Source organism: Oryctolagus cuniculus, chromosome 4 (assembly GCF_051225735.1).
Source record: "Oryctolagus cuniculus isolate XC-2025 breed Fujian yellow rabbit chromosome 4, ASM5122573v1, whole genome shotgun sequence".
Classification (NCBI taxonomy): domain Eukaryota; kingdom Metazoa; phylum Chordata; class Mammalia; order Lagomorpha; family Leporidae; genus Oryctolagus; species Oryctolagus cuniculus.
In genome coordinates this window covers 110,655,832-110,681,467 of record NC_142870.1, presented here as the reverse complement: position 1 = coordinate 110,681,467, position 25,636 = coordinate 110,655,832, and the positions used below count along the sequence as shown (strand labels likewise).

The window sequence follows — 25,636 nt, the reverse complement described above, 5'->3', positions numbered from 1 at the left end:
GGAAGACAGGATTCTGTCCACAGCACCACATTTCTCAGCCTGCTTTGCACTTGGATGGAAACTAGTCACAAGGGCTATATTCAGTAGACTCTAAGAATCGTGTGCCACTTCCTGTCCTGAGCCATCAAAAACCTCTCCTTGCCCATGATCCTCCATGCTGTTCTCCCATCCTGAGCTGGCAGGATGCTGACTCCCAAGTTGATGTTGGAAGCCACATAGTGAAGATGACACAGCCACTGGTAGCCTAAGTCCCTGAAAATGAAAGAGCAGAGCCTCTTCCCATAAAACTGACAGAAGCCTATATTGGACTATTACATGAGAGAAAAATAAACACGTGTTAGATTTATTTATTATAGTAGTTAGCCTACCTTAACCAACATAACCTCAATTACACCTTCAAATCCCTTTCATCTTCCCTAATAGCCTTCTGTTATTCAAGTTAAAGAGTTCTGCTGTTCTGCTTTTTTCAAAAAGATTTCCTCACAGACTATGATTTCAATCACTTTTAAAGCTCCTCTCTTCCTGATGTCTTTATTTTCATCCTAAACTACAAGGCAAAGATACCTAAAAGCAGAAAAAGGCCTCTGACTGTAAGTTGTCACTGTAACAGAATGACACATCACAGATTAAAGTCTGAAACAGATTGATCATGTGATAATGCAAGGACATCAACATGGAAGACTTCCAATAGTCTTAAACCCATGGCTTTAACCTCACAAAAACTTGGCCTGTATGGGTCAACGCAGAATTGCCAACCGCTGCTGTGGTTCATGGGCTAAAAATAATCTGGGCTGCAGTACTCCCTGGACCAGGAACAACAAACAAGGTGAAGGAGGTAATGAAGGGGGGGATGCCATTCTTCGCTGCAGTGATCCCAAGAGCAATGGGGAATCCAAAAATAAACACTGGTTGACTCCAGTGCCCTTGAACAAGTATGCGAAGTCACTGAATAACAGCCAGCTAATCTAAATGCCAATCTAAACTTCTCCTTCTGAGCAGCTAATGCAGGTGGCCAGACCTTTCACTTCTAAATAAGTTTACCAGAAGAAATATGATGATTTTATATCATTTCTTAGTAACAGATGCATCTCACCCATTCTAAAATGTCTAAATTTTCTTTTAGGGACCCAGAAATATAACTCAAAGCTTGGGTGATGAGATACAAGCAGCAGCCTGCCTATCCACCCCTTTCGTCCTTCCTTCATTGCTGCATTCATTCTCTATCATTATCCATGCCTAATAAGTGCCAGGCACTCTGCTAGGACTAGAGATCCATGACTAGTAAAATGCATTCCTTTGCCTTAAGGATTTTGCAGTCCTGGGATTGGGGAAGGAACTGAGAAGGAAAGCACAACTGAAAATGTGGTAAGTGTTATGTTGGCATTTTGGCAAGGTACTTTAGAACAGCAGAGAAAGAAATGATCAACTCCCCTCCAGTGGTGAATGGAGGCAAAAATAAAAATATTGGCATAGTTCCCAAGTAAGTGTCTATTACATAGACTTCATCTACACTTTGTTAAAAAAAAAAGAAAGAAACTTTTATCCAGAGGTCTCATGGTGTAAAATAACTATACTGTGGACTTAGAAGTTCAAGGAAAAGTCAAGTCCTGGAGTCACAGGAGAGAGACCTAGACATTCATAATGCCCTTCCTAACCTTGTTTAGGCCACAGGAAAGGGTATCCCAAGTCTCTAAGGTACCATTTGTCCCTCAGTTATCTCCAACTTTCCTCAACTAAATCTGCTCCCAAAATTCTCACTAAAGTACAAAAAGGCAAATCCTTTAAAATATCTCCCACCTCCAAGTTCAGTGATCCTGGGATCCTGAAATATACTTTCTAGGCATGTTACAACACAATGTGTGGAAATAAATCATCACTTATCTCCTCACAGCTGCACAGGCAGCATCTTCACCCTGGCTGATTGGCATTTTAAACTCACTGGTACCTGATCAAACTCTGAAAATAGTAGACTTTTTAGAAGTCAAAATAAACGTAGAGGTTAAGTCTTAAGTATCAGTGGCCTGAACCATAGATATTTTTTACTTTGTATTTTAACTAGATTTACTTACTGCAAGTATATTTTTAACTGGGAAGATGGGGGTTATAAGTGTGATTTCTTGGGGGTAGTGAAATGATAAATTCTTTAAACTCCCTTCAGAGGAGTGACCAGGTCCCAAATTGAGAATGTCACACACAATACTTTTCCTCTTGTCACCTTCCTCAGACAGTCAACTTACTCCTAGGACAAGGACAGGTATCTAGTGGGAACTGGATTGAAGCCAACACATTAATTTCATCTAACTCAATTGAATGAGTTCATTTCCTCCCAAGGCTAACTCGGGGCTCACAGTCAGTGGATGGTGATGGTTGTAGAGGTTTTTTTTAATAAGATCCTCACATCTGCTGCATTTGGGCTAAGAGAGATACTTGATTGACTTTGTTGGAGGTGAACTAAAGGTGAACCAAAATTCCTGTCATGAAACAACTCAAACAGATCTTCAGAATCTCTCGAGTCATGAGAAAACTAAAATACATAGTAAAGGGGACTGCAGCAGCCAGACTTTAAGATAACCTGGTGATGCCATCAATCACAGCCTTGTGTATTTCCCTCCTGTTGAACGTGAACTGGACTCAGTGCTTTGCTTCTAATAGAATAAGAGGAGTGACAGTGCACCCACTGCACTGTGGGAAGGAACTGATGGCTTCTGCCAGGGTCTTCGCATGAATGAGCTTGGAAGCAGATGTTCCCCGGTCTCCAAATGACTACAGTCCCAGACAACATTTGGACTGCAGCCTCCCTAGAAACCCAACACCAGAACCACCCTGTTCCTGACCCATAGAGACTATAAGAGATAATAAATGTTTTTTTAAGCTGCTAACTTGAGGAAAACTTGTTACACAGCAATAATTAATACAGGAGCCAAAAGGTGTCTACTTGCAGAATGTGGCATGAAGGGTGCCAAGAATGAGGCTACCTCTGCACAGTTCCTTCCTCCATTGACTCTCTCAGGCCTGCAATCTTCAATGCATACTCAGTTACTCCCATAGTACCTGCCGAGCACCCGCTATGTGGTCAGGGGACCAAGGGTTAGGGATCACAGAGGAATTTTCCCCTTCTGAAAGCCCCATTTTTGCCTTCCCCTTAAGATTCAACTAATTTCTCTATCAAAAAACATTTTTAAGACCAAGCATGGAACCTCAATCACGGTGAGAAACCAGAAGTCTCCGAATACAAAGGAATACATCCAGTAGTCACCCACCCCCACAGTTCTCAATAAGTTTAAATAGAAGCATTGCTCTCTACCCTCTCAACATTAAGTGTTCTCACAAATCAGATGATGGAGCATAAAATATCTTTTTACCTCACCAATTTGAGTACCAGAGATTTGTTTTAAAGGGCCAGGCAACCTGAAGCTTTTCAACCAAATCAAAGCAGATGATATTTCATCTCAAGTGTCAGATATATTGTCTATACCATCAGGAACTACTGGAGGATTAGCACTAAGCAATACCCTCCAGTCTACTAATAATAAACTATTTGCATATCACCATCAAGCTCCACCCAGCTATGGCTAATCCCTCAGTTTATTTATTTTAACTGTTGAATCACCAACAGGTTCCTTTTACTGAAGTAAAAGGCAAGAAACTAAGACTTTTCTTCAAGCCAATCAGTTGAACTGAATACCTACATACAAATACATGAATTTTTTCCCACCATCATGCAGCTTCTAGGACAAAAATATTATTTTGACATAAAAAATATGAACTACAAAAGCTTTCAATTAGCCAAATGCAAAAACAAAGAGGCATGTACTTAAGCCTTGGCTATTGTGAAATGATGTTATAAGCTGGTGAAATGAAGTCATAAACTGGTCAGACAAATACACATTTTCAATAATAGGCTTTTAAAGATTTTAAAAATAATTCATACCTTTGTTGATTCCACTTGTGCCATTTGCAATTTAACATTAGAAAATAATCACTCCAAATGGTTCTCCCTGCTATGACTCACCACGGTGAATGATTCTGCCACTCACAGCAAATCAGAAAATGGTTGGAATGGCTTATTTTCCTGCTCCAATAAACTATGACTAGGCATTCAGCAGATTTTTCTTTTGTTTCTTATTATTTTGCAGAGTCGAGAAAAATATGAAAAATAAAAGAAATAACTGAATGGACCACTGCTTTCAAAACTTATTTAGTCTTGCTCATTTATGTCAAACCTGTTATAATTCATGTCTAGCCTGCTGTTTTGCTGGTGTGTTTTCCATAGCATGGAACCCTCACTACTGAACTCCCATTCTCTCTGGGATCGTGAGGCACAGCTTACCTTTTCACATGAAACTCTAAGTGCCCACTGCCAAAATTAAAGCATGTGATAAAATTAAAGTAGTTTATTGGTCTTTTGTTCTGGAAATAATTGGCACAAATCTCCTTTGTTGCATTAATTTTGTATCATTAAATCTATCCAGCAAGTATCTCAACATCTACTTAGCCAGTCTGGGTCCTGGCCCAGAAAGTTGACTTATATGAAATAACAATGAGGCCCTTTGACAATTTTCAATATACTGCTTTGATTAATAGTTTTTTTAATTGTATGCTTTCCCTAATTCAGGAGTCCAAAGTAATTAGCTCTAAGAAACAGCTGCTACAATTCTCTCCTATTCTCATCCTTAGGACTCCAGGAATAACCTGTAAGAAGAATGCTACTTATCAACGCTTACATCTGGGAGGGAAAAAAAATCCAAAGTACCTCCTTAACCCTAAACTTCCAGAAAATAATAATAATAATAGTGAAGTGAATGATGACAAACCAAGTCAGAGAGAATTATCTTCTCATCACTTCTCATGCCAATGTTGAGTTATTGATATCCTACAATCTTGTCTCTTCTCAAATCATCCCTATACACACAAGTAACACACACCCAGAACCTCCAAGCTAACATCTCACATTGCAGAGTTAAATCAGGATGCTAAAATGCATTGCATTGTTAAAGCTATAGTTACTTGAGGTACATTTTGCCTAGAAATAACATTATAAATGAAGATCATCTAAACTCAGCTATCTGTTGAACTCCTATCGTATTCCACACACAGACTCTATGTTCTACTCTGGATAAAGGTATAAGTAGACCAGTGGGCTCCAAACTGTTTTAATCAAACAATAATTTTTAAATTATGAGTGCATCCATCATTTGTCTATAAATATATATATATATTTACAAATTAAACAGATACTCCACTATGATGTAAAGTCACAAAAATTCAAATTAGGATAAGAAAGAAATAAAATACATAGTGATTCTAGTACATGCCTGCCATACCCCAGTGTATCGGCAGCACATCTTCTTGGGTGCATACGCCTCATTTTGAAGTTCAGCGACATAACATGTTCTGCCCTTCAATAATTAAAGGTAAAAACAATATATATACTACTTTCATATAGCATTTTATAGTTCATAAAACCTTTTCATCTACTTTATCTCGAGTAATCCTCACAAAAACCCTTTCTTCATCAGACAGATTTGTAATTTAAGTAATATGAGTGCCTAAAATCACCCAAATACACTGTGGCTAAGCTCGATTTGAAACGAGGGCTATCCCCAGAAACTTGATAGATTAAATGGGCTTTCATGTGCCAGTCTAGAAACCACACCACCATTTACAATATTACTTCTAAGAAAAAATATTTTCTAATTAACTGACTTATAAGGAAATTTTGGACTGTAACTCGATCGTAAATTCAGAACTTCATGTATTACATATTTCTAAATAAATGGGTTTTTTTTCATAAAGAATAAGCTGAGCCTTTTATTCTACCCCAAATACCCAAAAGTAAGTCATATAAATATGATAGCCCTACCCGGAGTGCTGAGATTCCCGAGCTCTGTGAGACTGTCAAATAGTCAAGGCAGCATTTTTATATTTATGCATTCCTTTACTTCTATATCCAATTTCATATCTTGAATTAGCTATTTTCCTATATCAGTGTTTAAGAATCAGTAAAAAATTCATTTGTAAGTATTAACCTTGCACGCATTATGCTTTAGCCTTGGAAATTCTCTTTTTCTTTCAAAGTCAAATTGTTGCAAAAGCAGGAAAGAAAATGTCTGTAATGAGTGGTGCTTTGGGTCAGAAAGGTGGCTGGAGAAACCAACGTTTCTTCAATTTTCTGTCTGCCAAAAAAGGTGAGCCAGACACTTAAACTTCTCCTGGGCTCCCTGGAGTCTTCTTGAACCCTGTTTTCTTTAGATTGCCAGCACTGATTAAATAACATTTTTGTGATGCACTTTACTCTTCAAAAAACACTTATTCCCTTTGGCCCAAAACTTGACTTCTGTGAGTCTATTCTCAGAGAACAATTTAAAATTTAAAAATATTTGATATATAAAGCATTTCTTCATAATTTATTTATAAAACAGAAAAATAAAAAGCAACCTGAAAATCCAACAATCAGGAAAAGACAAACTTGATGATAGATCATGTATCTATTTAAAATGATGACAAAAGCAATAGAGCAGCATCCAAAGTTTATGACATATTAATTAAGAAAAGCAGGACTTCACATTTTAATTACAACTACACAAACATACCATAAGAATAAAAAACAGACAAGCAGCAAGGGAGCCAAAGTGAGCCAACATTTTGGTTAGGGGTACTGGGATTATTTGTGACTTCTTTCTTTTCTATATTTTCCAATTTTTTCTGGTGTGGGCATATTTTTTATAATAAAAATGCTTTCTAGAAATTGGTGTCTAATAAATTATAATGAATACACACAATAAGAAAAATATAAACAATTATAATAAAGAGAAATATATATAAACAGTTAAGGAAATTCAAATACAAATAAAATTTTAAAATTTTAGATTTTTTCTAATAATCAGACATTTAAGTTAAGATGTTTAAGTTGTTCCTATTATAGTATAGAACACAACTCTGTACTGTAATAGTAACAAAAATTTTAAAGTTCTATGCTTTTTATTATGAAGGTGTGTGATTATGAAACTTTCATACACAGGTAGGAGTAAAGATTGAGAGAATCACTTTGGAGAGCAACTAATAACACCTAATACAGCTGAAAAATGTGACACATACTTGTATGTTATAAACTGTATATACATCCACAAAAGGTTTACAACAACATTCATTGCTGTATACTACATTTTAATAAGTAAGAAAATTGATTAGTACAAAGTAAATAAAAATTAAGGAATTTGGCCTAAGTGAAATATCACAGATAAATCACAAAAGCATGATGTTGAGAGAGAAAGAAACTTAGTATAATATGAACAGTTGGCCTCATTAAAATAAAGTTTTAAAACATGCAAAATCATGCTGCATTACAGATACATACATTGTAGCAATGGTTTAAAAACATGCATGAGGTAGCTAAACACCAAATTCAGAATAATGACAATTCTGGAGAGAAACAAAAACTAATGGGATTGAGGGTTTCTATTCCAGAGGATCTTGGTTCTAAACAGTAAGGTAACACACATACACATGTGCACACGTGTGTACACGTGTATATGTGCCACCTGAAGCAAGATCAGCAAAGCATTTTTAGAGACAACTGGGTGTATGTCTGCAACAGGTGTCCATTACTTTGTCTTCTTTTCCTGATACTCAAATATTGCAATGAAAGAGTGAGCACCTAAAACTAGCCCTTCACATAACAGAACAAATATTGCAAGACTCACTCCTACATCACCTCAGTCCCATCAGAATAGCTAAAACCCAAAACAGAGTAACAAATGCTGACAAGGATGTGGAGAAAGAGGAATACTTCTACACCGTTGATGGGAATGTAAATTGGTGCAGCCACGGTGGAAAACAATATGGAGATTTCTTTAAACACTAGAAATAGACTTACCACATGATTCAGCAATCCCCACTTCTAGACATATACTCAAAAGACATGAACACATTGTGTAAAAGAGATAGCTGCACCACCATGTTCATATAAGCACTGCTCACAATAACCAAAGTATGGAATCAATCTCGGTGTCCATCATCAAATGAATGGATAAAGAATATGTGGTGCATAAACACAATGGAGTATTATTCAGCTGTAAACATGAATCAGATTCTACCACTTGCAGCAAAATGGATGCCACAGGAGGGCATTATGTTGAGAGAAATAAGCCGGAAACAGAAAGAAAAAAAAAGCATGCTCTCCCTTATATGTGGGAACTAAATTTTAAAAAGAAAAAAAAATCAAAAAAGAAATGCCTGTGTATCTCAGTACTACAGCAAATACAGTTTTGTCAAACTTTGCTGCATACCTTTGTCAAGCCAATTGTTAATAATGCTATACTACTATGGTTTTAATGATCTTGTGAATACTCTAAAATTTACTGTATGTGGGTTAACTGGTCATCTTTCCATTTAACTATTGTTTATAGTCCTTGTCTATATTCCCACTAAACTAGGATCTTTTTATTTTTACTTGTTGAACTCTATTTGGTGGAGTATTAAGCCCTTGACTATAATGTAAATTAAAGATGTTATCTCAAAAACAAAAGAAAGAAAGAATGAAAGGGAGGGAATATTATTATATACTTAGAGTTGTATCTATGCACTGTATTGAAACTGTTAAAAACTAAAATAAATAAATGTATAAATAAAATAAAATAATCTTATTTCTAAACAAAATAAACAGGGGGCTCTGAATGAAATAAATAGGGCTTAAAACCAACATAGATGCACAGATGTTGGCTAAGTGAAGCCATTTGTAGTCTCTCGAGTTTGCTCCCACTTGCTTTGGGGTGTAGGGCGTGTTAGAAATGTTGCCTTTTTCCTGGGGATAGAGACAACAACCCATCAGGGAAAGCTGCGGTTGACCATGGTGAGAACTCATTGTCAAAAACTCTCATGGGGGATCTGGCTGAAAAGCCCATGAGAGTATTTCAGGCATGGAAAGCCAAGACACTCTGGCAAAAGATCTCTGTGAGTGAGATCCCAGTGGAAAGAACAGGTCTTCAAAGAAGGAGGTACCTTTCTCTGAAGGGAGGAGAGAACCTCCACTTTGACTATGACCTTGTCTAAACAAGATAAGAATCGGAGAACTCAGAGGGCTTCCATAGCCTTGGAAACTCATGACTGGAGCATAGGGAGATTACTGATGCCATAGACAGGAGTGTCAATTGGTAAAGCCAACAACAGGAGTCACTGTGCACTTACTCCTCATGTAGGATCTCTGTCCTTAATGTGCTGTGCATTGAGATTTAATGCTATAACGAGTACTCAAACAATATATTTCACTTTGTGTTTCTATGGGGGTGCAAACTGTTGAAATCTTTACTTAATGCATACTAAACTGATCGTCTGTAAAAAAAAAAAAAAAGAAAGAAAGAAATTATCAACTCCCAACTTGACTCTCACTGGGATTAAACATGACAATAGGTCTGATCTGATTTCATCATCATTTAAAAAAAATCATCTATTATTTTTCACTTTATGTTTCTGTGTGGGAGCAAACTGTTGAAATCCTTACTTAATGTATACTAAGCTGATCTTCTGTATATTAAGATAATCGAAAATGAATCTTGATGTGAATGGAAGGGGAGAGGGAGTGGGAAAGGGGAGGGTTGTGGGTGGGAGGGACGGTATGGGGGGGAAGCCATTGTAATCCATAAATCGTACTTTGGAAATTTATATTCATTAAATAAAAGTTAAAAAAAAAAAAAACCCTGACATTGTAGTTTAAAGTGCTTCAGCCCTAGATATTGCTACTTAGCTGTGTCACAGCAAGAACCTAGTACCTTACCCTCTGCCACAGAAAGGCTTGAAAACTATCAGAGCTTCCAGAAACCCCCAGCTCTCCAGAAAGGAGCCAAGCTTGGAAGGACTACAGACTCAGTGTCAGGGAAAGCCCCAGTCAACATTCAGAGAGCAGTGCTTATCCCACAGACCAGCTTTTAAGACAGAAGAGACACTGCTTTGAAAGGGGCCACATTCTAAGCTCCTGCTTCTCCTTGGAGGCAATGATTATTCTTCTGTTCCAGCAGAGGGTGCACCCTCGCAGACAAGCCAGCCAGCATCCAGCAACCAGCACTCAGCTGTGGCCAACACCCAGCCCTGCCCTGGCAAGCAGGTGTGGGGACGAGTAGGTTCACAAAACCAACTGCACCTTCTTAGATCGGCACCCTACGGCCATGCACACCTGCAACCAGTCCGCTCTGCCTCCAAACATCAACACGGCGGCTTATCTACTCACACTTACGAACTGAATAACAGGAGATTTTGTATTGACATAGCCACGATTCCATCTACTGCTCACTAGAAAACATCTTGCAAGGACAAGTAGCCCAAAAAACATCAAGGCCAATCAGCCCAAAATGTATGTTGTTTGACCTTTTGGCTGTGTAGCTTGCATCTGGAGGCAAATTTGGAATGTGGAGCAAATCAGAGTGAACGGTCGTTTCCCTTCCTTCCGGAGTACTTCAGGAGCTTTTCAGGATTCAGCCTGCAAGCTGCACTTTGTTCAAGCCAGATGATCAGTCCCAGTGAGAGAGGGCTACTGGACAGGACACTAAGTGGACAACAGGCTCAGTGATTCATAGATTCCTCTGCGAAGCAGTTGAGGTGTTTTTAGGACAGAAGGAAAGGAAACGAGGCTGAGTCAGTTTTCAAATATGTGCCCCTGTCATAAGATTAACCAGAATTACTCACAGTTATCATAGTCACTCCGAAAGGTCAAGTACTGGCGTGCTTCTGGGACTTCAGAATGATTCTGCCCTTCTCTATGGGGAGTGGCCCAGAAAACCCATAGTCTGACCCAGAGCCCATCTAAAATCAATTGTTCACTTAAAAATGGTTACCCTAGGGGCAGGTGTTTGGCCTAGTAATTAAGATGGTGCTTGGGACACCTGCATCCCATATCACGACAGGGTTTGAATCCCAGCTCTGTTCCTGGTTCCAGCTTCCTGCTAATACAGACCCTGCGAGGCAGCAGTGATAGCTCAAGTGATTCCTTGCAGCACATCCATATTGTATTCCTAGCCTGGCCCAGCTCTGGCCATTGCAGGCACGTGAGGAGTAAACTAGTGAATTGTCTGTACACATGCACACACATGCGCATGCCCCCTCCCTGTGTCTCTGCCTCTATGCCTCTCAACTAAATAAATAAAAAGTGTGTACCATAATGCAGTAAATGTGTCTTATCGGGGGTAAGCTATTTAATTATTTTAAAAGATGGGCAGCTTTTTTCAATAAAGGGATGTAACTAGAAGCATTAGAAGCAATTGAAGAAGATCCGTAGAATAAACTGCAATGATCCTAGCCAAAGGGTACTTAATATGTTTTTTAAAAAGAAAAAGTTGATAGCAGTTGCTAAGGCAACTCAAATGGACAAGAAATATTTTGTGTTCATAAGAGAAAATGTCATATGTAAATATATACATATAAAACAGCCACACATATTTGATAGCTAAATATTAAGAACACCAAAGTCTTGAGCTTAATGCTCCTTTTATTATACACTTGCTTCAAATTAATACAGGACAAAATGACGATAAAGGAGAAAATCAATTAAAATTCAATAAAAGAAAAATAACGCCCATACACTATTTTTTCTTTAAAGAATGAATATAAAAAACATAGGCGAGAAACACATTCCCAAATTCTATCTTATATTTAAATCCCATATTCCAAATTTCCAAAGTATGTCTTAAATTAGCCAAATGGAGATAACATTCAGGTGCTTCCTAAAATACTTTAGAGAGAGCTACTTTCATAGAAAAAAATATATATACATGGCCCAAGTCAGTCGAGTGAAGCAAATTTTCCATTTGAATTATCAGATTCATTGCCAAGTTCTCTATTTTCTTTCCTTTTAACACTGAGCAGTTTACTATAATAAAGTCTCACATGAAGAACTCTGTATACATATTAATTTCACCTCACGTAAAAAGCAGAGCACTTCAGGTGGTCACACCGACCCTGAAAATCACACCTGAACACACATATTCAGAGGCCACCTGCAGTCCCAGGAGAAACTGACACATGAAACCCCTCTGTCTTTGTCAGGTAAATTCTGCTGGGACACTGCAAAAGGTTCCGGCTCAAGGGAACAGGAGGAGCAAAGGCAGCATGTTGAGCACATCTGGCATGCTTCTGACTGTAAGTGTTTTCTCCCACACAATGTTCACACTGTCTCTTGAGGTGCCCACTCAGCGTGGCTAAGTGGAACTTCCCAAGGTTACACAGTAAGGCATGGATACAGTTTGAACATGGTAGGGGCAGAACCACTCTTCAATTCTGAACCACTGTGCCTAACAAACACCATGGATAGGGTAGGCATCTGATGAATGTTGGATTGAACCTGACCATAAGGTCTACCCACTTAGATCACTTTGATGCATCTAAAAGGATAGTAGCAGAAAGCCAAAATGTAGAGAGAGGGGTAACAAGAAGCAGCCATCAGCTCAGGTATTCTGTAGCTTCAACTCCCACCTGCCTCCAATATAATCTTCTTCTAAGCATTATCTCTACCCATTTCTGAGCACTGGGCCACCATGGGCTTGCTCGCCCAGTGATTACCAGCCTTGGCAGGGTCAAAGGCTGTTTGCTCCTCACTCCACTTCTTGATAGAGCTGGGAGCCATGAAAACACGGGCCCTATTATGACTTTCATTTTCCAGTTCTTTGGGATGACCCAGATACTGGGATGTGCTGGCTCCCAACTTGCAGCGCTACTCCAAAATCCCACCAATTTGCAAACAAACATTGGGAACAGAGGCCCAGATGGGTATGATGGGTCAGAGAATCTTTCCATTGCTCTCATAGAGGGATTTTAGGCAAAGGATTTGAATCTGCCTGGAACGAATACCTCATGTAGTTACTAGAAATATCTGTAGGAGTTTGGATTCTCTAACATGGGTGCAAGAGAGTGTCAGATTTCACAGCCCCTATATATGCACACGGATAGTCTGGGGAAGGGTTTTAAGAAGCATAGACATGAAGTCTATGAAGAAGGTGCCTGGCATGTGCCCAAGTGACTGTCCCACAGGATCCTGCATAGCACATCACCATCTGCTGGGAGTTTAATGGAATGTGCTGTCTCGGGTGCTCCCTCTGCACTGGGGATCAGACTGCCCTAATGTTTGTTTTGCTTTATTTATTATAGCAGCCCAATCCACAATAGCTAAAATATGGCACCGACATAGATGCCCATCAAATGATGACAGGGTAAAGAAAATGTGGTATATTTACATGATGGAATATTACTTAGCCATAAAAAGAATGAAAACCTGATGCTTACAACAAAATTGATGCAATTGGGGATCATTATGCTAAGTGAAATAAGCCAGACCCCAAAAGACAAATATCACGTTTTCTCTTATTTGTGGTAGTTAATATGGAGAGAGAGTGCAAAAATTGTGTGGGTGTCTTATCATTCAGTTTATAGTTATAAATATTGCTTCACTGAATCATACCATGTCAGTGAAAATATACTCTTTTTTTCCACATTAAAACAAAAACAAATGGAAAGCAGGGAATAATGAGGACCCTTGGGGTAACAGTATTTTTTTCTTCATTTGGGTGTTGTTATGAGTATTATCAGATGATAAAACACTTATTTATCTGTACATGCATGTGTATTTCTTGGTTTGTAGAATGTATTTTAATAAATGTTGAAAAATAAAAGTCAGAGAGACAGAGATCTCCCATCCACTGGTTCACTTCCCACGCATCTGCAAACAGCCAAGGCTGGACTAGGCTGAAGCCAGGAATGAGGCTTTCAGTCTAGGGCTCCTATGTAGGTGGCAGTGACCCAAGCACGTGATCCATCCCCTGCTGCCTCCCAGGATGTGCCTTTTCAGGAAGCTGGAATCGAGAGCACAGCCAGGCCTTGAACAAAAGGTCTCTCATATGGGATGCAGGTGTCCCAAGCAGTGTGTCAACTATTGCACCAAATCCCAACATAAGCCTCATTTTAAAAATCAATAATAATGGCAAAAGCTACAACCACAATTTGCTGACTGCCAGGCACCATGCAAGGTTCTTTCCCCGTTCTAGCCCCGCATTGATGGCACCTATTGTTATTTCTGCCACTTTGCCAATGAGGATATGGGATGGGAGTTTGACACCCTCCACAGGCCTCCACCAGTGATGGGGCTGGATGCCAATTTGGATCAAATCAGCCAGGTAGCCAGCACACAAATCACTCTACTCTCAGGAGATGGACCTCAGGCCCCACTGTGGCCCAACTTCTCCTTAGCTTTTGCTCCCAATAGGAAGCTACTTGACTGCAGCCCCTCCTGCCTTGCAAGAAAACCTGGGTAGGCACGCTTGCACACAACTTCCCCATCCTGTATTTCTTAAACTTTTATTCAGTGTGGTGAGGAAAAAGAACTTCAGTTCTGAGTTACAGCTAGGGGTTGACTCTCCTTCATACACTGACATTTCCAAAGACAATTTTCTCATATTCTACACGAATCAGAGTAAGCCTTTCATCTTCTGGGATGCCAGTGGTATCATGTCTCCACCTCAGTTTGCAGTCCCTTTGGCCAATAGGATGGATAACACAATGTGAATTAGAAGTGGATTGTCAAATGGTCAAAAGTCCAACCAGGACTGGTCCTCTGCCCCTTTTCTGAGACATGGCCCAAAAACACTAACAGAAAGTGCCACTGGGGTCCGGCAGAGTTCAGATACTTCAAAAATCCTAGAAACATACATCTGGAAAGAACTTATAAAAACATCTAGTCCCACCCCTCACTTTACATTTAAACTAAAGCTTGGAGAACAAACCAGCCATTTCCCCACCTCCCTACTTGCCCGGTAAGTATATGGCAGGACTCAAACACAAATCAAGAGTCTCTTAAATGCAAATCAAGACTCTCTTAAATCCAGCATTCACACATGTCCTGCTACATGTACACAGCCTCCTCCAATTTTATGTTAGCCAATAGTGTATCTATAGTTATGACATTGCCCTGACTAGCAGATAGCGGGCAGGGAGTAAAGCAACTCCATCCTTGTGGAACAACAGATAGAGGAAGGCCCTTGGAGATCTTCATTAATATAGAAGTTGAGGCACTAAAGTGTGAAAATACTATCCCAATGAAGTATAGCTAGCTCACCACTGCACAGGGGCTCAAACTCCTGTCTGTGGACTCCTTACCCAGGGCTCTTTCACAACACTCTAAAGAAAAATTGAGAAAATGTGGTCTTGTTTTCTAAAGGTGTTAATTGCCATAATACTCCTCCTTTGTTACATATTGAGACAAATTTATGTACAACTATGAAAATTTCTGTATTCAGAGGTACTATAATAAATGGAAGAAATAAGGAACACTCAGCTAAAATCATGAGGAACAATTAGAATATAGGTTAAATCTGAAAAAGAAAGAGAAGGAAGCGAGGGAGGGGAAGTGGGAGGAAGAAAGGAAAGAAAGCAAAGAGGGAGGGAGGGAAGGAGGTAGGGAGAGGTGGGGGAGAGAAAGAAGGAGTGACCACATGCACAGCCATTTTCAGCTGGGCAATCAAAACTGGACAATGTGGAAGCTTTCATCTGGGCGCTGAAAGGCCTACACCAGAGGCAGTCTAGCAGGCCTAGACGCCAACTCCTGCTCCAAGCCTTCTCCCTGTCACCCTCGGCTTTCACAGATCTCCATCCACCACATCAGAGGCTACAGGCGGGAGGGTGGGGAGCTGGTTTTGTTTTTTATATAATAAAGATTTCAAAAGGCTGAGAGATGGAACTTCCATGCTTTGTACTGCAGAAGTTCATTTCCTAATACATTTGAGAAACTTCTTCTAAACAAACAAAAAAAAAATTGCAAATGTACACAAAGCCCCCTTGTGGAAGTTCATTTAAAAACCAAGCTGAGGGCTGCCGTCTGGGAGAGGGAGATCATACAGCATTGGTGGTGCTTGGGCTCCCTGAGGACTGGTCACCAGGAGAAGACTAAACACAGGCATCTGACTTTTGCAGCAGCAGAGCACCAGCCAACCTACCTGCCTCAGGGACGCTCTTTGGGTAACTACAGAATCCTTTTCTCTTCTTGCAGCCACCAGAAGGAAAGCACCCACATAAAGCTTGCCAGATTTCATCCCGTTTTTATGCTGTATTGCTTTTTATCTGTCTTTTATTGGAGGGAGAAAATCAAGTGGCATAATTTGGTTTACCTTGTTTTTTTTTTTAACTTTCAGGATGAAAATACCACAGTATCTCCCAAGACAACAAACTCTTTTGATCTAGTGAAAGCCACAAAGCTTCCAAGCTGCCAGTGTTTCCTACAGCAGATTTTTTAATTTCCTTCCCCAAAAATTAACAATTAAAAAACATCCTATAAAGATATGTTAAAGGCCACATTGAAATGGAAATGAAATAAAATGCTGCACGTTCTATATTTTTTTTAATTCAAACAAAAAGTTTTTTGACTTTCATGATGTGCATATGACCATTAATTTCAATGTCATATTATGGTTTTTGGCTGAACAGACAGTCTGTATGTATGTAAGCAAACAAAACAAATGCATTTTGTATTCAAATTTATACAACTCCATACATTTTTATGCTGTTTATTTGAAAATTAATTTTGGCTTAGGCCTCAGAGACAGCAAATGTTGTCAAGATTTGAGGGCTACCTGAAAAGCCTTGGGGACAGCATTACCCTTATGCATAAGAAACAGCAAAATAAAATAAAAATAAATGAATTTCCAAATACGTCATGGCTAATCCCTTGAGCTGACCTACAAATGAATTATGGAGGTTTTGCTACAGGACTGAGTAGATGTGGTGATTTCACTGAGAGATTTATCTTATTTTCCAACTTATTTTCATATCTTATTTCCTTTTCTTTTAGAATTAGACTGTAAATAAAAGGGCTAAGACTGAACGAAGCTCCCTTTCACAGAACTTACATCAGATTGATAAATTAAAACGGTGAGATGAGTTTCGTATGACCCATCCTCAAGGATTTGGGAAATTTAGCCGATGCAAAACAAGGCATTAATTTGGAGAGGCCTAGCTACTTACAATGCTTAGCATTCTGACAATGATGAATGGCATCATTCCAAGCAAATGGTAATTTCACTTTTTGTGACAGTACTTTAGAGCAAAACCGACTTTCTTCACACAAAGAATTTGCAATCCTATTGAACAGAGGCAGTACCTGAATATCAGAAATCCTTCATTGTTTAAGTATCATCTGATATTCTTGATTGGCTTCAGACTGAAGGTTGGAGTTGAATTAGGGAGAACGGAGGTTAAGTCCTAACCTTGAAAGACTTAGCGGCCATTGAAACACTGCCTTTGGGCACTTATTGGCCTGTATTTATCAAAAAAAAAAAAAAAACTTTTCAATTCAATGAGGGGAGGGAGAAAACACAAAACTTGTCACATTCATCAAGTGAAGCCACTGGAAAGACATCTACAGAACACCCAAAAAGCATAATCTTTCCGAAGCGCTGATAGAAATGGTAATTGGATGGCTCAGGGAATAATACAACCAGAGCAGGGGCAAGGCAAAATATATCGCGAAAAATCAAGGTCAAAAAGAAAAGAGCAGACCCTTTTTAACTTGCGAAAAACTTACACTTGGCCTTAGTAGGAAGGGAAAAATATACCTGTTGCTACTCGTAATTTATGTCCTCACAAAAGCCTCTCAAAAAGAACCTTTGAACATAAAAGGCATTAAACACCCGCAGTGTCACAGGCCATAAGAAAACTCCACCTGAATGCTGGTTCCATCAAAATATGTCTCTGGAAAGCACCAAAAAAAAAAAAAAAGAAAAAGAAAAAGAAAAAGAAAAAAAGAAGAGAAAGAAAGAAAAGTTGTTCTTAAGAAAGCATCACTATCAGGATCTCTCTTTCTCTCTCTCTCTGTCTCTCTCTCTCTCTCTCTCTCTACAATTCCCAGCAGGAAGATACGCCCTCTGGGGAAAAACAGGTCCAAGAAAGTCTTCCCTCAGAGATTGAAAAAAGCCAGACTCTTGGAAGCCTGGCGGAGAATACCAGCACTCTCCCCAAAGAGGAAGGACCTGGACGAACCACAACACCGAGGCTGCCCTGCTTCCTGCCTCCCCTGCTAAGGAGCTAATCAGGGCAGAACCAAATGACACTTGTGAGCAGATGAGGCAGCCGGAGATGCCACACTGTCCCGCTTTTATCTTACACAAACACCTCTGCACTGGGCTTTTTTGGCGCCACACAGAGTTGATATTCTGGGCTAGATCCAGCTGGAAAGGGAAGGGAGCCAGTGAAATGATGTGCAGGCCAACTGGAGGAATGGCGCGGATGCAGGTGTCTCCTCACTGACAAACACAGCGGATAAGGGGAAACAGTCCCCGAAAAGACAGTAGCTGGAGCCCCCCCGCCTTCATCCCAAGCAATAAAGCAGAACACCTGCAAAATCTCCTGACACACATTCCCTGAAGAGTTAAAAAGAAAACAATCCAAAGCTCACCCTAGCATTTCCCTGTAAACTGTACAAATTTACAGATATGCAATAAAAGACAGCATCATTTATTAATTTGTGAAATTCTGAGGTGCCTGTATACCCATTTCTATTAATCCAGGAATTCAACTTTCCACATTAAAGTTGTACAGTGATGTAAGGTAAGAGATGGGGTTTGTGATTTGTGCTGACAGAGCCACATCATATTTTAGGGAGATGACATTGCTATTGATGGCTCCTTCTAATCTATTCCCAGTAATATGCTCATCTGTATGGTTTCCCCGGGCACCAGAAGAACAATCTCCCATCCCTAAAACAGTATGTCATTCCTTTCCACAAATTTCATATGCACATATATTATTATTATTTAACGTTTATTAAGTACCAACAGTATGCTAGGCACAATAGACATAGGGGGCCATAAAAACATATTTAACGCATCAAAAACCACAATAAAAGGACGCTATGTTTGTGACAGGAGACAATAAAAATCTTTGCAATTCATAGTTCAAGATGAAATGCACCCCAGGTCCCAGAGAAGCCTGGGTACAGGCGTGACTTATCAGAAAAGGTATTCGAATTTCCACTCAGCCCAAGAACAAGAGGTTATATATACCTTACAATTAAACAAATGTGGCCTTCCTCAACTTCTTCAACAATGGGTGACAAACAATCAAGTCTCTAAAGTAAGGCATTAATTATTCATCTGATCAAACTTCAGCATTCTGCATCACCTCTGATCATAATAGGACATAGTCTGTTCCAAGGACTGTGGTAGGCATTTAAAATGTATTTCTCTGTGTAACAGCTAGGGCTGCAGGTATTTCACTGAAATTTGGGAGGGTCAAGTGATACATCCAAGATCCACAATTAAGATCTCCTTGTCTGTTTTCCTAGAGGTGCATCTAACACAAACACACACACACACACACACACACACACATATACATCACACACATATACACGAATGACAAATGTCATCCACAAGTTTGAGGGTTTGAAGTTATTGCCATATCAAATCAACAATTTGGACATTGTGTGGATACAACATTAGCCTGGGCAAGATGGTCTCAACTTCTCCACTTTCTAAAGTTCCCTTAGCCATGGCTTAGTGTGTAGTTAAGAGCATGAACTCTGGAGCCAAGCTTTCTTAAGTTTGAATCTTGGTTCTGACATGTCTAAGCTTCGTAAATGTAAGCAAATTAACACTTCCATGCCTCTGTTTCCTCATGTGTTAAAAAGACATAAGAAAAATAATAGTCACTTATTTCATAGTTATTGTAAGGGTGAAATGTGTGAACATGTGGACAAAGCTTAGTATATTGCCTGGCACACAATAAGTGCTTAAAAAACTATTATTTCAGAGTTTTTGGGTAACAATACAATGCTACCAAGTAAGCTATGTGCTGTATGTTGCTTTCCAGTTAGTAAAAATGGGTTTACACTAGCCACCCAAATTTCTTTCCTCTAAGCACTCATGGACTAATGTGAATTGATAAGATGACTGGCTAAAATTACACATAGTTGACTCTTCCATGGGTCTTCCTCTCTAAATACCAGACAGATGGACTGAGGTTAACAAAAGTCAAATTCATAGCATTAGGCCCTTGGGAGGTGTTTGAATAAATGAATGAATGAATGATCACACAATGCTTAGAAGCTCAAATGATCCAACTGAGTGCTTAGCTGGATTCAGGATCTTCTTTAAAATTGTGCAACTTTCGACAACATGCAGACTTATGTTTGCATTTTCCATGAACTTTCCACTTCCTCTCCATTCTGGCATACATTTTCTAGAAATTGGACATTTCTCTCCTTGCTATTTCTACAGAGGACTTAGAGGAGTTTGGGATAGTAAACTTCAAATCAGTTAATAGGGCTATTTTTAACCATCATTAACCAGGTGATGGTTTTAGTTGGAGAAAAAGTTAAAGCTAATGACTAAGGGTTTTGGATTGTAGGCCAACAGCAAGGGGCCATGCATTCCTTAGCCAAATTAGGATGAATAATACGTGACAAAATAATCCAACCTGATGCTTGGTACAAAGGAAGGAGGATGTTGTTTTCTAATGTAGTATGTATTGTCATAAATATCAAGGAATTAACTGAGATAAAGTAAGGGGAGTCCAAGTCATAAGGCTTGTCTACTAGCATGTATAATATAATTGCCTTAGACAACTTAAAGGTGTGCAATATAGACATGCAATCACAAAGCACAATTTCTAAAACCCTTTTTACTGTCAATATACCCTCTAAGACTAGGAGCCCAGTGGGAATTAAAAACTCATCAGGATTTCATCAGTGATCAGATTCCCGATACTTTTCCTAAGGAAATTACCACAGAGTACAGGACTTTTTTCAGGCTTTAACACCTTTCCAAACCACTTTTTTCCTGAGGGATACAGCCTATTTTTTGTAGCTCTAGGCTTAAATGTGGTGCCATTTAATTACACACAGACTAATAAAGCAAGACATATTTAAAAATAATTTTGTAACTTGTACACACAAACTCAAGCTGGTGGATGATGAAATGTTGCTAAAATTATCCTTATTCAGTAAAATTTATTGCAGTGATGAAAATCTTGACATCTATTCCAAAGTTCAAATTAAACTTCAGCGTAATACAGTAGCCGGAGTTAGACCAAAGTAAATAAGCAATTATTTATAGTGATTGTATGTGTGTGTGTTGCATGTACTTAACATTCCAGAAAAAGTCAGTGAGCCCATATTGTGGGGACTGCTGAATTAATTACAAGCATACACAAAAGGGTATACTCTTCAATGATCTCAGCATGTCACTTTGAATTTATCCATCTGCCTAATACCCACCTGTCTAGTTGCTCTTTCATTTAACCACATATTATGGCATCAATATTAACTTTCGGATTTGGGTAAAACCATTGCCATTTCCCAAGCTATTTGCCTCCTAATAAACACAGATTGAAAGGGAAGTGATAAAAGCGACAGCAATATTTTCCCTGTAATGTTTGATAGGAATCCCAGCTGCACAACATTGTATGTTAATAACCATTATTTAATTAACAGATGAAGAAGCCCTTTTGAGCGGCTCTGGCAGATTTTGAACTTGATCTTCTATCATTTGATGTCATGCAAGACCAGATAAATGACAAGTCTTTCGAGAGTCTGCAGAGCCCCTTTAGAACAGCTGCACAATCTTCCCCCTTCTTTGCAGCAGGTTTCTCACTTAAGAAAAAAACACGCTTCATTACATCGCCTCTTACTTGAGCTGCAAGGGTCTATTCAAGGAAGATAAGCCTCTTAGAAATGAAGTAGCGTTGAATTTAGGTTTTGAGTGACAGCAGGAAGATTTATCCATTCAACGGACAATACCGCTTTCTCTGCATTAATCTAGGAGGCGGACAATGATCTGTTTTTTAGGCCTCATCTCATCTCTTTCCCACAGCAGAAGGTGATTAGAGTTAGGAAACAGGGACTGTGAAAGAAAACTTGAGCGCTATCTCTCTAGCCCTCCTGTTTCCTGAAGGGGTGAGAGGGAGCCCCTAGGCCAAGGGCATCAGTCACAGATTCACAACAAGGATATGATGCTTCACCATTGGGAAACTGATAGGCCACAGGTAAAGGGGTGAGCCCCAGAACCCAAGGAGTAAAGCCATTATTGTTAACTTCCCAGACAGAAAAGCAAGCACAAAGTAGCCTTTATAAGGGAAAGCTCTTGAATTCTTCCTGGCTGGGCCCAGATAAAAAATGTCAGGAATCTCCTCTGAGTCAATGTGATATGCTACCATCCATCCACAAGTTAAGGTTCAATGATGTGCCGGAGTGGCTGTTCTGCAAATGGTCACACAGAGAGCGGGGGAGGCAGAGATTGTGCTCCATGTGCGAAGCAATGCCACGTAAAATTTGAGTGAACATTAGCACAACTCAACCATTCCATCTTATCTTTCATATCCATCTTCTGCAATGCAAGAGGGGATTTTGGTTGAAATCTAATTCTTAGTTTGAAGTGTCCCTCTCAGCCAGGCACCGAAGACGGAGCCCACTGTAACTCCCCAACTGCTAGTAATCACCAACAACATTCCACTGGAGTCCAGTGTCAGAATCCCCTTTAACAGGCAATATCTGGTACCACCCTTAGTGTGGGAGGCTTGCCCCTTTATTAGTAGAATATTTGCTTACACTTTGTCGTGCAGAAATTGATGAATGGGCTTCACAGTGAATGGGAAGGCTGAACATCATACTTCCGGTTTGGGACATGCATTTTTTAAAATTTGAGTTACAAATGTAAGATTGCTCCTATCACATCACAAAACCCAGGGATGCCTTTTGTAGACCACTCACAGCCTTGCTCATTTTTTATTTAGCTCACCATGAAGGCACACATCAAATACCTAAAAATAAATACATGAGAGAAAATGTTCATCTCAGGTTGCTTTCAAAGTATTTCTGCCACCCCATGGCAAGAGCATCACTGACATCATAAATAAGAGTGTTAATTGTTAAAGGAACAACAGAAGTCACTGTGCACTTACTCCCCATATAGGACCTCCATCCTTCATGAGATGTACTATGAGAATTGACTGCAAATATTGTTCTCAAACTGTACTCTATATGCTGTGTGTGTGCAAACTATTGAAATCTGAACTTAACATGGAGTTGGTCCTCTGTATATAAAATCAAACTAATAATGAAGAAGGGAATGGGAGAGGGAGAGGGAGTTGGGATGAGAGTCAGGGTGGGAGGCTGGGCATGGGGGAAAGAACCACTATATTCCTAAAGTTGTACCTATAAAAAATGCATTCATTAAATAAAAACTTTAAAAAAAGTATTTCTGCCTCAAAATAACTGAAGTAGAGTTTCGAAAAATGAGTATGAGACAAAGCTTTTGCATAAAGGCCGTGCATGAAGGCCAGAAGAGATTCTTGTTGAAGTGTGAGCAATTAATTTAGTAAGTGAGCAGAGAGAAAGTCACAGTCATTACCACAGAATTAAATCAAGTTGCCCCAAATGACTTCCACACTCAAAGGTAGATTGTATGCTCTCTAGAAGTCAACAGAGTCATCACATTTTGATATTTCCTATCGCTAAATTGTGTTTTGCTTTGTCGTTTTTACAAAAAGTTATATTGACAACCAGAGGCTTCCTTGACATGTACCCCATGTGATACTAAAAATATCTGGGGGCCAGCGCTGTGGCATAGCAAGTAAAGCCACTACCTGCAGTGCCAGCATCCCATATGGGTGTTGGTTTGAGTCCTGGCTGCTCCACTACTGTTCCAGCTCTGTGCTATGACCTGGGAAAGCAGTCGAGGGTTTGGGCCTCTGTACCCATGTGGGAGACCTGGAAGAAGCTCCTGGCTCCTGACTTCAGATTAGCCCAGCTCTAACCATTGCAGCCATTTGGGGAGTGAGCCAGAAAATGGAAGACCTCTCTCTCTCCCTCCCTCTCTCTCTCTCTCTCTCTCTCTCTGCATTTGCCTCTCTGTAACTCTGCCCTTCAAATAAATAAATAAATCATAAAAAAAAAAAGAAAATTCTGTTAGTCAAGTTCAAAGCTATGTAACCTGCCAGTTATGGTTGTTACAGGACATACTCCATGATGCAAGTCTCCTGGGAGGTCAAATCTAACACCAACACCAAAATGTGACCTGAAGATTCTGAAGAGGACCCCTTTGGAAAACACACATGGCACAAGGTCCCGGGCTATGCACACTTAGTACACAGTTCTTCAAAAAAGCAGTTAGGATTCAAAACAAAACAAGAATCACTGAATCTTATACCCAGATTCTCCAATGGAGTCTCAGGAAGGATAGTTGTATTATTATTTGGTGGCATCAAATTCCTTAAAACCCGCCTTTACTGCACTGGTATAGGCAACTTCTTCTTTATCTGCTGCTCCTAGAATGAAAAGTTGACCTCCCAGGTGGCAAAAAGAAAGCAAAGTGCCTCTTCCGTGAAACTCTGCCTACTGGGCCAATCAGCACCTGCCATGAGTGTCTTGATTTTCTTCTTTCTTTCTTTCTGCCTTTTTTATTTCTTTTTTAATTACTGAAGACTTCTGTTTTAGAGAAACCCCTAATTGCTTCATTTCGAGATGTTATGTTTAACCTCAGGAAATGGTGTTATAAGACCTGGCAAACAGCTTTCTGGTTGTTTCAATCAGTACCAGATTATGAGGTCCAGCCGGGTAAGAACCCTATTCATTTTCTTGCCCTGTCATCTTGATCTTATTTGAATGTCTGGGGGGCTGGAGGTGCTTAGCCAGCCCTGGGTTTCAGGAGTGGGGGTGGGAGTACCAGGGAGAGCTATGCGATGTGTTAGAGACACTGAAAGTTTTCATTTTGACTCCTTAATGAGAGCGACCTTTGACACAGGCTGATGAGTTCCATGCCTGTCCTGGTGTGCTTTTTGAAAACATTTGACACTGGTCACAGGTCTGACAGGGATATGACTAATGAAGTCGTGGTATAAAAATAATGGGCTGCAATTGCAAGTCATTTGCATGAAACCAAACTCCTTAAAAACTTGTCTCTGTTCACTTTCTGTTTTCTAAATGAGTCAATAATATGAATCAGATGGCTTGAAGGGAATAGGCTCCCAAATATTCCTCCTATAAGTTTGGTAAATTAGTTGGCATTTGGTGCAATTTTTGTTGCCTTGAGGCCTGGTTTAAATTGGACTGTAGTTACTAAATTGCTAGGGCGATTGCAGAATGTGTAGGATAATGCATAATACCTTGTTTTTCTTAAATGTTTCATCAGAGAGCTTCTTGTGAGGTCAAGAGACCCAGACAGCTCTGAGCAGGGAATAGCAACTGAGAGTAAATGAGGGAGAAATGGGAGGGAAAAGTTGGGGGTGGGCGGGCAGGGGAAAGGAAGAACAGAATAAAAGGAGGGGAAAAGAGAGAAAAAAGAAATAGAACAAAACCAAAAGAAGGTGGCAACTTGGGTTAAGTCCAAAAGCACAAAAGGGGAAGAAGAGAAGGGAAAAGCAGAAAAAGAAGAAAATAGAAAGATGAAGGCAAGGGGATTAGAGAAATGGGGGAATAAAGAAAGCTTTTAAAGAAAGACCCCTAAAAGAAGAAACTGCCATTTCTAGTTCAGGTTATCCTTTAAAACCGGGTGCGATTTAACCTCTCGCAACGCTCAGCATCCACTAAAGGAAACCCTGAGCTTCCGAGAGCGCACATGCGAGTGCACACTCTTGCCCTCCTTTGTCTCTGCACAAAGCAGCCCTGTTGCCAATA

The 25,636-nt window shown here is 39.7% G+C and overlaps 1 protein-coding gene across 15 annotated transcripts in view; it reads right to left on the bottom strand.

Annotated features, from left to right (window-relative positions):
- MECOM (MDS1 and EVI1 complex locus) overlaps positions 1-25,636 on the bottom strand; it is a 591,497-nt gene that overhangs the window by 466,268 nt on the left and 99,593 nt on the right. The window contains exon 1 of one of the 15 annotated variants that reach the window (XM_089330970.1): positions 10,678-10,804. The exons of the other annotated variants lie outside the window; for them this stretch is intronic. The gene's annotated coding sequence lies outside the window, so the exon portion shown is untranslated. Of the gene's footprint in view, positions 1-10,677; positions 10,805-25,636 lie in introns of those variants that run through there. 15 annotated transcript variants of the gene reach the window in all.